The sequence below is a fragment of the Bombus huntii genome, chromosome 14, assembly GCF_024542735.1.
Source record: "Bombus huntii isolate Logan2020A chromosome 14, iyBomHunt1.1, whole genome shotgun sequence".
Taxonomy (NCBI): Eukaryota; Metazoa; Arthropoda; class Insecta; order Hymenoptera; family Apidae; genus Bombus; species Bombus huntii.
This window is the reverse complement of record NC_066251.1, coordinates 7999686-8012109: the sequence shown is the minus strand read 5'-3', so window position 1 is coordinate 8012109 and position 12424 is coordinate 7999686. Positions and strand designations below refer to the sequence as shown.

At 38.6% G+C, this 12424-nt stretch overlaps 1 protein-coding gene across 4 annotated transcripts in view; it reads right to left on the bottom strand.

The window, feature by feature from the left end:
• The window catches only part of LOC126873298 (inactive rhomboid protein 1), a 295589-nt gene that overhangs the window by 179549 nt on the left and 103616 nt on the right, over positions 1-12424 (bottom strand). The gene's annotated exons all lie outside the window — the stretch shown is intronic.

Sequence of the window (12424 nt, the reverse complement as noted above, 5' to 3'; positions counted from 1 at the left end):
ATCGCTGCGAAATACAACGATTTCATCGATCATTGCTTAAATCCCCCAAAGAGTATTGAATACTATTCCGTGTCTGGCCCATCAAACTTTTACTACGCGTTGTGTGAACGTGAATGACACCTGAATTCACGACTGTGCTTCTCCATTTTACTAGCTTGGACCGTACAATGCTCGTTTATAGTAATTTAACAGGATAGCCCAAGATTTAGATGATACCGAGTCGTTTAAAATTTTAAAAATTTAGGGGCCAGGTATTCTTACAGTATAAGATTGGCATTCTAAAGATTTGAAAATGTTTGAAAATAAAATGAAGCAAAATAAGTCGTTTTAGATAGATTCCAAAATAGTACTTTAAGAAATAAATAACTCCAAATCATCTATTTACCACGTATTGAATTATTTCGAATTTTCGAGGTAAATAAATAAGGAAGTTAGACTTTTCCTTGATATTACATTAAACATCTCCAATAGGAAAGTATCGAAATACCAAGTACGGAAGAAATAACAAAAAAAGAAAAGATTATGAGCGCGATCGCTAGTTTCACTGTAAGTAGAAAATACCAGTGTCTAGACAGACACCCGGTGCTCGAATTCTTGGAGCGCGTGCTTGGCCCAATAGCTTATTTGCGCGTAAAGTGACAATTCCAACACTAAACCGGAACGTTTCTACCGATCTAATGAGAGCATCCTTACGCGTGAAGCACATACTATAATGTATTACATAACGAAATTTATGTAATACAGCTTCTGTAGCAGCGCGCCTTCCATTGAATAAATTAGAAGCGAACAGATCGGTTGAACGATGTTCAAACTTCCCGGTGTCATAATTATTCGAAGCTGTCTCCTTTGTAACGGACTATTTAAGCCACTTAATTACTCTTCCATTTAGCTAAGCACTCTTTCGAAACGAGGCTTAATTAAAAGATGATTACACAACTTGGTAATTACGAATTTATCGACGTTTTCCTTCTTTGCATACTGGTCGAACAGCAATTTTCTTTTAGACTATACAGAATTGTAACTGTCATGTTGGAAATGTCATATTACACGATCATTACTTCGATCATGTTTCAGTTCATAGGAGGTTGTAAGAAAAGAGAAAGCGTAATTGGCCGTATATTAAAGGAGAAGGTAGAACCTACAATCACTCGCGAGTAGAATGAACCTTGTAATTGATCGGACGTTTCTATGGAAGAAGATGATGGCTTGCCTGAATTATCGACCACCTCGTCCTGTTATTTGCAAACGTGTCGTTTAATCGCGAAACAGATCTCGCGTTTACACGTATCTCTTATGTATCGTCCCTATCTAATCGTTCCTTTGCTTTACATACAATGCTGCCTTTTCCCTAACAATCTGTAACTTTTCTACCTACGTGTTTGCTGTCGTTGTTTATTCCGGTATTAAGATGAAAGATAGTAATAGAAAATATTTAATGTTGAAATCTCGAATAATATTTTAAAGAATATAAAAATTGTTGAATGAATGTAAAAGTACACACAATTTTTTTTTTATGAAAGTCGTATATTTATAGAGAAATAGGATAAAATGCCGTAATATAAAAATACTACATTATTTATAGTTTCACTTCCTTATGTGGGAATCATAGGGAATCATTGCAAGATCTCTTTCCTTCCTTTATCCTTCCTTCATCCTCTCATTGAATAAAATCTTAACTGTATTCTGTATATTTCTACTTTTATTAGATATATAATATACAGGGTGGTTGGCAACTGGTGGTACAAGCGGAAAGGAGATGATTCTACGCGAAAAAAGAAGTCGAAAATATAGAATAAAAATTTTTCGTTTGAGGCTTTGTTTTCGAAAAAATCGACTTTGAATTTTCGCTCGGTATGCGTGCACTGTATCACGTCTCGTTATAACGGATCTCACTGTAGATCGTTGTCTCGATGGAAAAATTAAATAAAAAAAAAATTTAAAAAAAATTTTTTTATTCTATATTTTCGACTTCTTTTTTCGCGTAGAATCACCCCCTTTTTGCTTGTGCCACCAGTTACCAACCACCCTGTATAACATATAAAAATCTAAGTTTCGTTTTCATTGAGCAACTTTCAAACTACATTACTTTTCCCAATGATATACTAAAGTTACCGAAAACTCAACGATGATAGACTTATCGCATCTCTCCATCTAATCTTCATTTATAACGAGCGAAACAATAAATTCACGAATTGTACTGACCAAGAGCCATTAAGAATTCTCCTGACACCAAATATCTGTTGCGAAACACAGTGGAAAAAGCGAGCGCAGAAGGTGCATGTGCCATTTATCGCGGCACGATATCGCTAATACACGAAACAGAGACGTTTCAGCGTTCTGCAGTGCGTCTATCAGCAGTAGAAGTATAGAAAAACTTTGCGGAACGTGGAAATGGCACGACGTTACCGGTGTCGTCAAGATAAAACGCAGCTGGCGTTCCACAAAAGAGCGAACAATTCACCAACCATCTAATATATATATCCTTTTTTACATTTTCCACAGATCGTATAATATACCAGCCAACTGAACCAATTTACGTTCTCTTTAATTTCCTTCGAACGACAAAAAATGTATAAAAGAAAAATCATAACTACCGTGATAGGTCATATTTTCGATCTTTTATAGAAGAGGCATTTAAAAATTCGATACTGAGTTTTTTTATTCCAGATTGAACATATATTCTGGAATATTCCAAAAGAGTTGGTTGTTACCGTAATAGCCCAATTTTCTGTAGATCGAAACATTTCCTCCATGATTTCAACATTGAAAAATATCGAAAGTCGATTTTCCACTAAAAAGATTCTGTTGCTCCCCATCGAAAACATTGAAACTCGATTTTCCACGGGGAAACAACATTTCTGAATAATCCCGCAAAACACAAACTCGGACCATTGAATGATGAATTAAAGCGGAATGAATCTGCTGACACGCTCGCGCGTAAGAATGTGGAAAGTTTCCAGAAAGTTGACCGAATAGTCGTGTTTTACGCGTCCGCCGGTTTCCTTTTTCCCGCGGAGAGCTGAATCATCGAGTAGAACGCGGTGGACGACGATGCCTCGAGGCAGTTTTTGCAATTAGCGACGTTCAGCGTGTTCCTATCCTCGTTTCCGACCAACGGCCCGTTCCCGATCGGTTTCCAGGCCGATTCTCCCTCTGCTCCGGCAACAGGCACACGGTTGAAAACACTCGTAGCGGCCGTGTTCTCGAACCGAACATTATTACCAGATGGTTCTCGCGCTCGGTGTTTCCACCTTGTTACTACGCAGCTACGTGAAAACATCGCACCGAGAGGAACTTGCATAGCCGAGCGATTTTTTCCATCCGTTACAGCTGACACGACCGGTAAATTAAGCAGTCGCTTACGAAACAATCCAACGAACAAGGAGCTGGCCCGTGTTTCGATGCAGCTGCTAGGTGTACAGCGTAGGTATAGTCCTCTCGCCCTCTCGTTCTCTGTTCAGTCAGATTACTCTGGAATTTAGGTTCGAGATTGCACGAGACGGTTATTAACTCTATTCCGCTTTGTGCAGTTTTACCGAGCGTTACTTTAATCGTGCGACGATGGAAAACGCGCTGATAGGCAGGTTTTGTTGGTTCGTTTGAAAATTGGTAATTTTCACAGAGAAAGATATCTGGGTTGCAAGAGTTCTGGCTAGCTATTGAGTTTGATGAAAATTTGATATATGAAGATTACAGGTATATCAAGTTGACTGTCTAATTTTGGTGTTAATTGACAACTAGAAGGCAGTATTTCAACTCTTTAGCGGTTAGCGTCACATGTATTCGACGTCCGCGAATTCATCTTCTTACTTGTGGTTTATAATGCTCATATAGAGTTATTATAAGAGTGATTATTTATGGTATTACTGTACTTGATTCTATCGGTATGCTTCTCAACTTCCGCGTACTAGACAGATACCTAAGTAGCTTTTAGAACGAAAGAATTGTATTTTGTTGAACAATCAAATTGTCGAACACCCCAACGCGGTAATTAGCTGGTAATAATATTACATACAAGAAGGAAGTGAGCGCGATTCGCAATTACATGTCCGATCCGTATTTATTTCTAATTTCGATAAATGGTTTAGGTTTACCATTTGTAAGCGTAAAAATATGTTGAGGCAATATTGACGTGTAATATCGCCGAGAGGACTAATATAATCGAGAGTGAGGAACCTTTTAAAAGCAGTTGATAAAGCTACGAAGTTTTAGAGCAAACCAATGATACAGTTGTAATAATCAATATTTTTCAAATGTTCAAGAAATGAAGAAGATATATAAAATTATGCGATCTTATTGTTATACTTAAAAGAAGATATTGCGAGAAATATATGCATACAAACAAAAACGTACGTAAATGTATGTATCAATAAAAATCCATCTTTTCTCATTATGAAATATAATATTCGTTAATCGTTCGTTAAATATGCTACCATTCAGAGTTATCTTTTTATCGTTGAACTCGCTAATTATCGAAGGCGAAAAATTTACATCTCCGGCCAGAATCGCCACTAAGCAAATAGAAAAGTACGAAAATCGAAAGTTCTACGCCTATTCAAAGCTCAACTGTCAAACTTACCCGCTCGGCTCGAAACAAAGGCCACAGAATTGACTTTAGCTCGTAAAATTCTATCCAAGTTAATAACAAAGGGATGAAAATCGAATCACTAAAAATTGCACGCGGATTCAAAGCCGATTGGCAGGGTGGCAAAGTTATCGTTCAGCCGGCTATTTGCTGCAACGTTATTCGAGAAGAAATTGCCTTCGGATTGAATCTAGATCGATGTTCATTCAACCCGTAATCGGGTTGTCGACGCATTATTTCGCCGGACGAGAAACGTGCACGAAAGACTGTCAAATCGGCAACGCGATCAACCGTCTCTCCTCGTTCGCCGTCCGAAATTTCAGCATGGAGGGTGCGTCAAGCCGCACCATCCATTTCACCAACGTCGAGGAATGACATATTCTCAGGTTCCCATTGGGGGCCGGGGTCACACGAGGCGACACACGCGACACATGTCACGTGCACGTACGCGCGTCAACTGAGGCGTCAACTACCGGATAAAACCATTTGTCAAATCTCCTTCCACGGAGAATCGGCCCTGGGTATTCCACGATCGGCCTCACGATTTCCAAGAATTTCTTCGTAAAACCTGCGAAGTTATCTGTCGACGGCCAAGGGAAAACATTCTCCATGGATCTGTACGCTTTGTACATACGTTTGTCAAGCGTTCGAACCTGCCGGTATCGGTTCCTTCTACGATCGACTCACGATGGTTTATGTATTTTGAAAGGGAAATTTTATCAGAGATTGCCAACGAAAGTTTTATTAACAGCGAGAATTAAGAAATATCTAATCGTAGTTAGTCTTTTAGCTGGATACAATTTCACGAATCCTGTGTTGAAAAATTCGTTCGTCTATATTGATGATGAATTGCTTCGGATAGGTTTGCAGACTTACAGCGTGTCGTATGAAACGTAAGAAGTCTGACTGGGATAAATCGATATAATATAAGTAATTGATATGCTTCAAATAAATAAATACTTTTATTTATTTACTTCACTGTATAGGCAGATATTTCTTAGAAATTAAACAAATAGAAATCCACGAACACGATGCAAGAATTTAAAGTACAAATAGAAGAGAATATTGAGGAAGAGAATTAAACAAATACGAACCTATCTACATTATTTACAACGTGTAACTAACCGAACAACGAAGATTCCACCAGTGCCTCGTATATCATATTTCTAAAAAAAACTACGTCTTATCGCGATCGACAACAACCTCTTCTTAAAGGATTGCTTCAGATCAGGTAGATCAGCGAACCCGTAATTACAGGAGAACAGAAGAATTAGGATCCCAAGGTTGCTCTGGAAATACATGGAAAAGGTAGAAGCAAGCAACAAAAAGCATTTGTCTTCGGTAAAAAGAGAAGACAGGCGAATTTAAGGTTCGTCCGCGAAAGAAAACGACGTCATCTTGGTTGGTCCGTTGCAAACGACGAACGAACGAACGAACGTAGAGTACTGTTCGCGATAAGAGTAGCCAGGAAATTTGCCACCGTGCTATCTCTTCGCTACTTTCCCCGGCCAAGTCGTTCCTTCGACGATGAAAAGAACCGCGGCTCGAGGAAGGACGAGCAGAAAAAGATGCAAATTTTCCGGGTAACTGCGTCGACGAGAATAACGGGCAAACGAGCGGAGCTCGGTTTCATTTCGTGTTTTAGTCTCGCGAAATCATCGCTCCTCGCCGACCAAGAAACACGACGACGCTTGCCAACGATGCATCGTAACTTTCCACTCCGATCATTTTTACGATTCTACATCGTCTGTCTTGATGTTTGTTTAAGAACCAGGTTTATGGGTCTATTAAGCGCTTGGAGAATTTGGTTCTAAGGATAACTGTCGCTACACTAGGATACGACCTGTAAAGCGTGCTTGGAAATTTTTTAATTCTTTTACTACTTACTTAAGTACTTAATTAGTTACTTAATTAAATAGCTCCGCAACTAGAAATATTTTATTTGCAAAGACTAATCCCGTTACTTTCTGATTATATTTCTTCCAACTCGTGAACGCATTTTTAGAAAAGAACAAAGAACGGGGACGCAGAAAAACGGTAAGTCGCAAGTAGATTGCGTCCTAGATACGAAATTTGGTCCAATAATCAAAAGAGTAAAAGAGTAAATTACCGCGTTAAAAGATAGGTAAACAGCTGCTGATCATTATGTTCAGAGAAATACCTGTGGAAAATACACGAATTTCGTATTACGGAGAATCACGCCACGAGCGTGTTCACGTGCATTATCACGAACCTAGTCGTGAAACCTCGTGCGGTCGATTAAAGGATTTAGCGGCGATTCGAAATCAGCCGCCGTTTCTAATGGTACAAATCGCGTTTGTAATAGAACAATAGTGATTACGTCTACTTTTCAGCGCGAAGGTTTTAGAATGTAAAACCATTAAATGCTCCAACGACGCGACGATGGACAGATCGCGCGAAATTCGTGTTCGATCGTCGAGCAACAATTGACGACAGATTTGCCCTGGCAAACGTTTTCCGAGTATCTACAGCTTCCGATATTGGATAATACTTGAGTAAACACGTGTTTTTAATTAATTCGTAATCGAGCGTAAGTGACTCGAAACGATCATTTCGAGCGTTTAAAGATGAACGATAATTTTAATTAACCATATCGAAACGTAATCTGAAAAATACCTAAACAATTTTTCAATCGATTTTCGAGCATCTACTTATTTCTCCTCTTCACGTGATCTTTCCTACTCTCTATTGTCTCTCCATTGACCTGTTTTAGCAACAGCAGATTATCTGTTTGCTATAAGCGGGTGAGTCGAAGCAGAGTCTACGCGACTGTATTTTGTTGTACGTTTAACTATTTTCTTCCACGAGTATACCACTTTTGTCAACCAATAGAGCGACACGATATTTAAGAAAGAAAGAAAAATCGCTATCTTCTCAATCGTCGATTCCTGATTCCTAACTAATTTTCGACCAACTAATTCTTTACTCCGATCCATACATAAATTCATTCTAATCGTTTCAGTTTGTAGACAAACATTTTTTCTTTCTTTATTTTTCTATCTCTGTCACTTGATACAATTATATCGATACTTGTAACAATAATTATATTGATACAAATAATATATTACTTTGGACTAGTATATGTAAATTTTTGTGACTGATAAATTCTTAAAGTCTTAAAACCTTCATCTTTGACAGTTTATATAACGCACGAAACCAGGTATTTTAGGTACAAAAATACCAGAAACTGTAACTCTTTGATCGTTCTGCTTAAATATTTCTCATAGTAAAAATGAGTAAACTGCTGCTACAAATTTCGCAACAGAGGTGCCAATTTTCCTGAGAAAAATCAATCTTCCCGTACTTTGCGACGACGAACACTCTTTCACGAGGTTCGCAAGAACTTCCTTCGATTTTCCATCACGATCAAAGTTCCATCAAGAGACACCCGTCCCGCTGGAACTTAACTCTCGCAAACAACGCAAAAACCTATCTGCTAGAATAAAGAAACCGGGTAACAATGAACGAAGAACCTATCCACCAAGGACCAAGGAATCTTTAGAGGACAGGAAAAATGGAGTGGAGTCGGGTACCCTTATTTTCCATGGCTATATCAGGTTTTTAGGATGAAACAGGACCACCAGCAGGTGGATTCGAAAATAACGCCAGGCTCCGTGTCACGAGCAACGAAAGAAGCGAGCTTACACGTTGACGTGACGAAAGTAAATGGCTTCAGCTAACAATAAGCTGTCAACGACTCGTTGCCAGAAATGAGGGTCGACAGGGTTCGGTTTAGACACCTGGCCAGCATTCTTTCACGACAGTTTTGGATAAATAGGGCGTTTGACGTTTTAGCAAAATGTTATTAATATTTATGCAAATGCGGTCATTTATGGAAATTCATATTTGGACAAATATAACTGGAAAATTGGAACTCGAATAAAAAATTCTTTCATCTATTAAACGTTAGAATGGGAACTATATTGCGACCGTTTTATATACTTTTGCATATTACGTGCATTCTGTTCTATGTTTCAGTAGCTGTAAATTTCTCACGAATGCAAAAAAATCCACGGTCTGATTATTAGGAATAAATCGAACCGTTGAATAACAACATGAATCGAGCTGGTGTTTCCATTTTTACAGTAGCCAACCGATTCCTCCGAGTCAAAATTTGATTTAGTAGAAATATATAAGGAGAAAAATGGTGCTTCGGTAAAGATAGAAATTAACAAAATTTCCCATATCAAAGTCTGCGTTGCAGGAACTGATAGGATGAAAAATCTACAGTCTACGAATCGATGATTTCGTAAATTATTGTACGATAGAATAATCCCTTAAATAGCGAAAGATTAGCGTGTGTGTCACGTTTAGAAAGAATTTGAGAGCCGATTTACGATTGAATTGGCTTGTCAGAGGAACGGAAAGAAGCGATTCTCTATGTCGCGATGTCGTTTGAAAATAGAATTTCACTGGATACCCGGTGATTGGATATAATGCGAGGATTTACCTCGTAATAAAACGATCGTTCACCTCGACAATCAGTGGGAATGGTTTCGAAATAACGCGATCAGATACTCGCCAAAAGACAGAGAAATAACGTGGAATACACGAGCGAAGCAAGTTCAAATATTAGTGTTATAAATAAATCGTACAGATCGATGGGGCGGTCTCTCTTTCTCTCGCTCTCTTCGTGATCAGTTATTAATGCGTTTAATACAGCATTTCGATATGTCGTGAAGCTGAAATTCTACGTTATATTCAAAAATACGGGTGTCCCGTTTCAGATTTTCAACCTATCAATTGTTGACTTTAAAGTTGCATTACGGATTTTCCCGTTGTTATTGTTACGCAGGGAATAAAATCTCAAAGCACTCGTGAAGAATGTCAAAATATATAAATCTGTAGTCATAAACCGTTAAAACGTATAATCCTTAAAACATGAAAATCTTTAAGAATTATCGTTTCATTTAGGAATTCGTACATACTACAAGGAATATATATTCGCCTGTATCATGAAAATCTCATGAATTATGTGCACTAAAACCAAATTAGTTTTCTCGTTTATGATATTCGTGTTACTATTTTTTCTATAATTTCACGCAGAATGTGAGCGATTCCGCAAGCCAGATTTGTAAATCTCGCAATCTATTGGTCATTTAGTCTCGATCAGGCTTGTTTTTTATAATTATATATGCAAATAACGAAAAAGGTAGAACCTAAATATACGTTTGTTTCGTTCTCTAATTATTCCGCAACAGAATTAAAGGATAATTAATTATTGACTGAAAAATTGTCGATCTCTGAGCTGTTGTTACTTTGGAGAAGTAAAGGGATAAAAAGATCATCTTTAGTTTCCAGTCTCGTCTCTGAACGTGAAAGAATGTTCGAGGAAATTCAATTCAAGGATGAGAAAGTAGACTTCCTTTAAAACGAGCTTACACAAATCATTGCACGATCTTTTTTCACGAACTTACGATTCAAAGATCGACGATTTTGCAGCGAAAAAAGTTACAACTTTGCATCGTACAAATTTTAGATAATGTTCCCCTTTGGGTGTTTCACATATTTTTGCACATCACGTGCAACTCTACACATTTAAATTTCGCATAAATGCATATAAATCCACGATCTGGCAAATTACACCATAAAAGTCAGCGGAAACGAGCTGTAAAGTAGACGAAGATGTCTATTAAGAGCTCAAGAAACAATCTCTTTTCGTAAAATACGCACGTCGTGCATTAATAGCTTTTCACCAAGGGCTTTTAACGGCCGAAGGAGCTCATAAAATCGGGAATTAAAAGGCGGCAGAGGGCAAAAAGGTCAAGTATTTAAATGGATTCGATTTGGAATCAAGCCAGCACTCAGCTGGCGCGCCCGTGCCAACCGACCAAGAGGATAGACGCTCGTAAAGGATGCAACTCGGTTCGTTGAACGAATTAATAGCAATCTCGAAGGAATCGACCGGCTATTAGACTGCTCGAATACGATTTCCTTGATTGATCGCGAGATCCTGCTAGACCATGACGTCTCTCTGATCCTCCAACAGCTTTTGAACCTTCCCCAGTCAGCTGAATGGACATCGTTCAATCGATCCTCGCGATTTATTATTATCGCCATCGATGGCTGACAAGTATTCTATCTTACCGACTATAAAGGAAATTATTTCTCGTTTTATACGTTGACCCATAAGAATTGAACGTTATCGAAGAAGGATAATTTGAAGGAAGAGAAATGGATTCAATGGACAACAATTCTTAACAAAACGATTCTTGTCATCATATTTATGGAAAACAAAATTTCTAACGTGAATAGATACATTGGGTATGGGACACGGAACGACATTTAATATCCTGGAGATGAGAATTCGTGGAAAAGTAATTAATGGTATGAATTTTACGAAAAAGGTAAAACTGGGTGGTATTTATCTCTATTCGTATTTTCGTAAATGCAACTAAAGCAATAGAACCCAAGCAGAAATTTGTTTTAGTTTTTAGATATTACAATAGGTACTGAACTCTGTATATTCCCTATACTTTTGCATGTTATGCACACCTTTGCGCTTTTACATTTCCTCCAAATTCATAAAAATCCGCAACCTAATAACAAGCACTATGTTTCGAATACTTTCTACAGTTTCCACGTGTCACGTGCGTTCTCTGCATTCTTGTCTCCTCAAGTTTCCCATATAAAAATCCCGCGTATAAAAATCCACAGGCTGCTTATGAAACATCCACAAAATAAAGCAGCATTCGTGACCCTTCCGCGCAACTTCTCCTGCCGATAGGATCGGTTTCCGGCAGCCGGTTAATTTCCTCCAGAGGCTCTCGCTTAAATTACTTTTCCGGGCCGAATTTCGATCGCGAGAAATTAACTAACTGTTCGCCAACTAATTTCATCGGCAAACATCAGTTTCGAGCGTTGCAAGGGGACGTTGTACGGGCAGGCGAGGCATTGTGTATAACCGTATGCAAGGGTGTCGGCTCTATTCATCGCGTTATACTACTCGCTGGCGTAGGAAGCGTCGCGCCATTGTAACGTATCCAGCGCACGGAACACCGGAGAGAAAACATCGGTCCAATTTTCTGAAAATCTCCGCCGACAATATATATCCGTTTCGCCTCGGTGAGAGGCGAGTTAATGAGGCCGGAAATAAGAGACGGCAAATTACGGAGAGAGAGGGGGCGTCGTCGTTGTGGTTATTGGCACGTATCGATTGTGCGGCCGATACGTCCGAGGTCGCTTCCTTTTCCCTGGTTTTGTTGCACGGTTCACGGGGTTCCCACGCTCTGTGGGTAACGAGCTCGATGGGAAGATAAAAAGTAGACGTAGCTCTAACCCTTTCACAACGAACGCCCGTAATCCCCGTGTAACGAGATACCAACAGGGGACTTTCGTCAATCCCTCTTTTTTTTGCCTTTTATTTTTCTGTCACTGAGAATTTGAGAATTTTGTGTTGTGGCTGCATGGTTTGATTTTAATCGTCCAGTGTCGTCGTTTGTGTTTTACGTGAACTTTCTAATATTATATAATGAGATATAATTTCTTTGAGAGGCAGCACAGGGATAAAGTAGTAATACAAAAGTGCAGTTGATAGGTTTAATCTTTGCTTGTGAAGGGATTTAAACGTGCTACAATAAGCAAACACGCTCAAAGTAATCTACTTCTTAAATATCTAAAAGATGAAATAATAATATTTCTATTTCTGACAGATTCTACCTCTTCCATTAAATAGATTTACGAAAATCCTCAATCTGATCATTGGTATTATTCACAGCTTCGCAAAAGTCTTATGAACGGAAAGTTTAAAGGATCACCCAAAAATTTGTCGTGATAATAAACTGTTGAATAACGAATACGAGGCTACTTCGTTGAAAG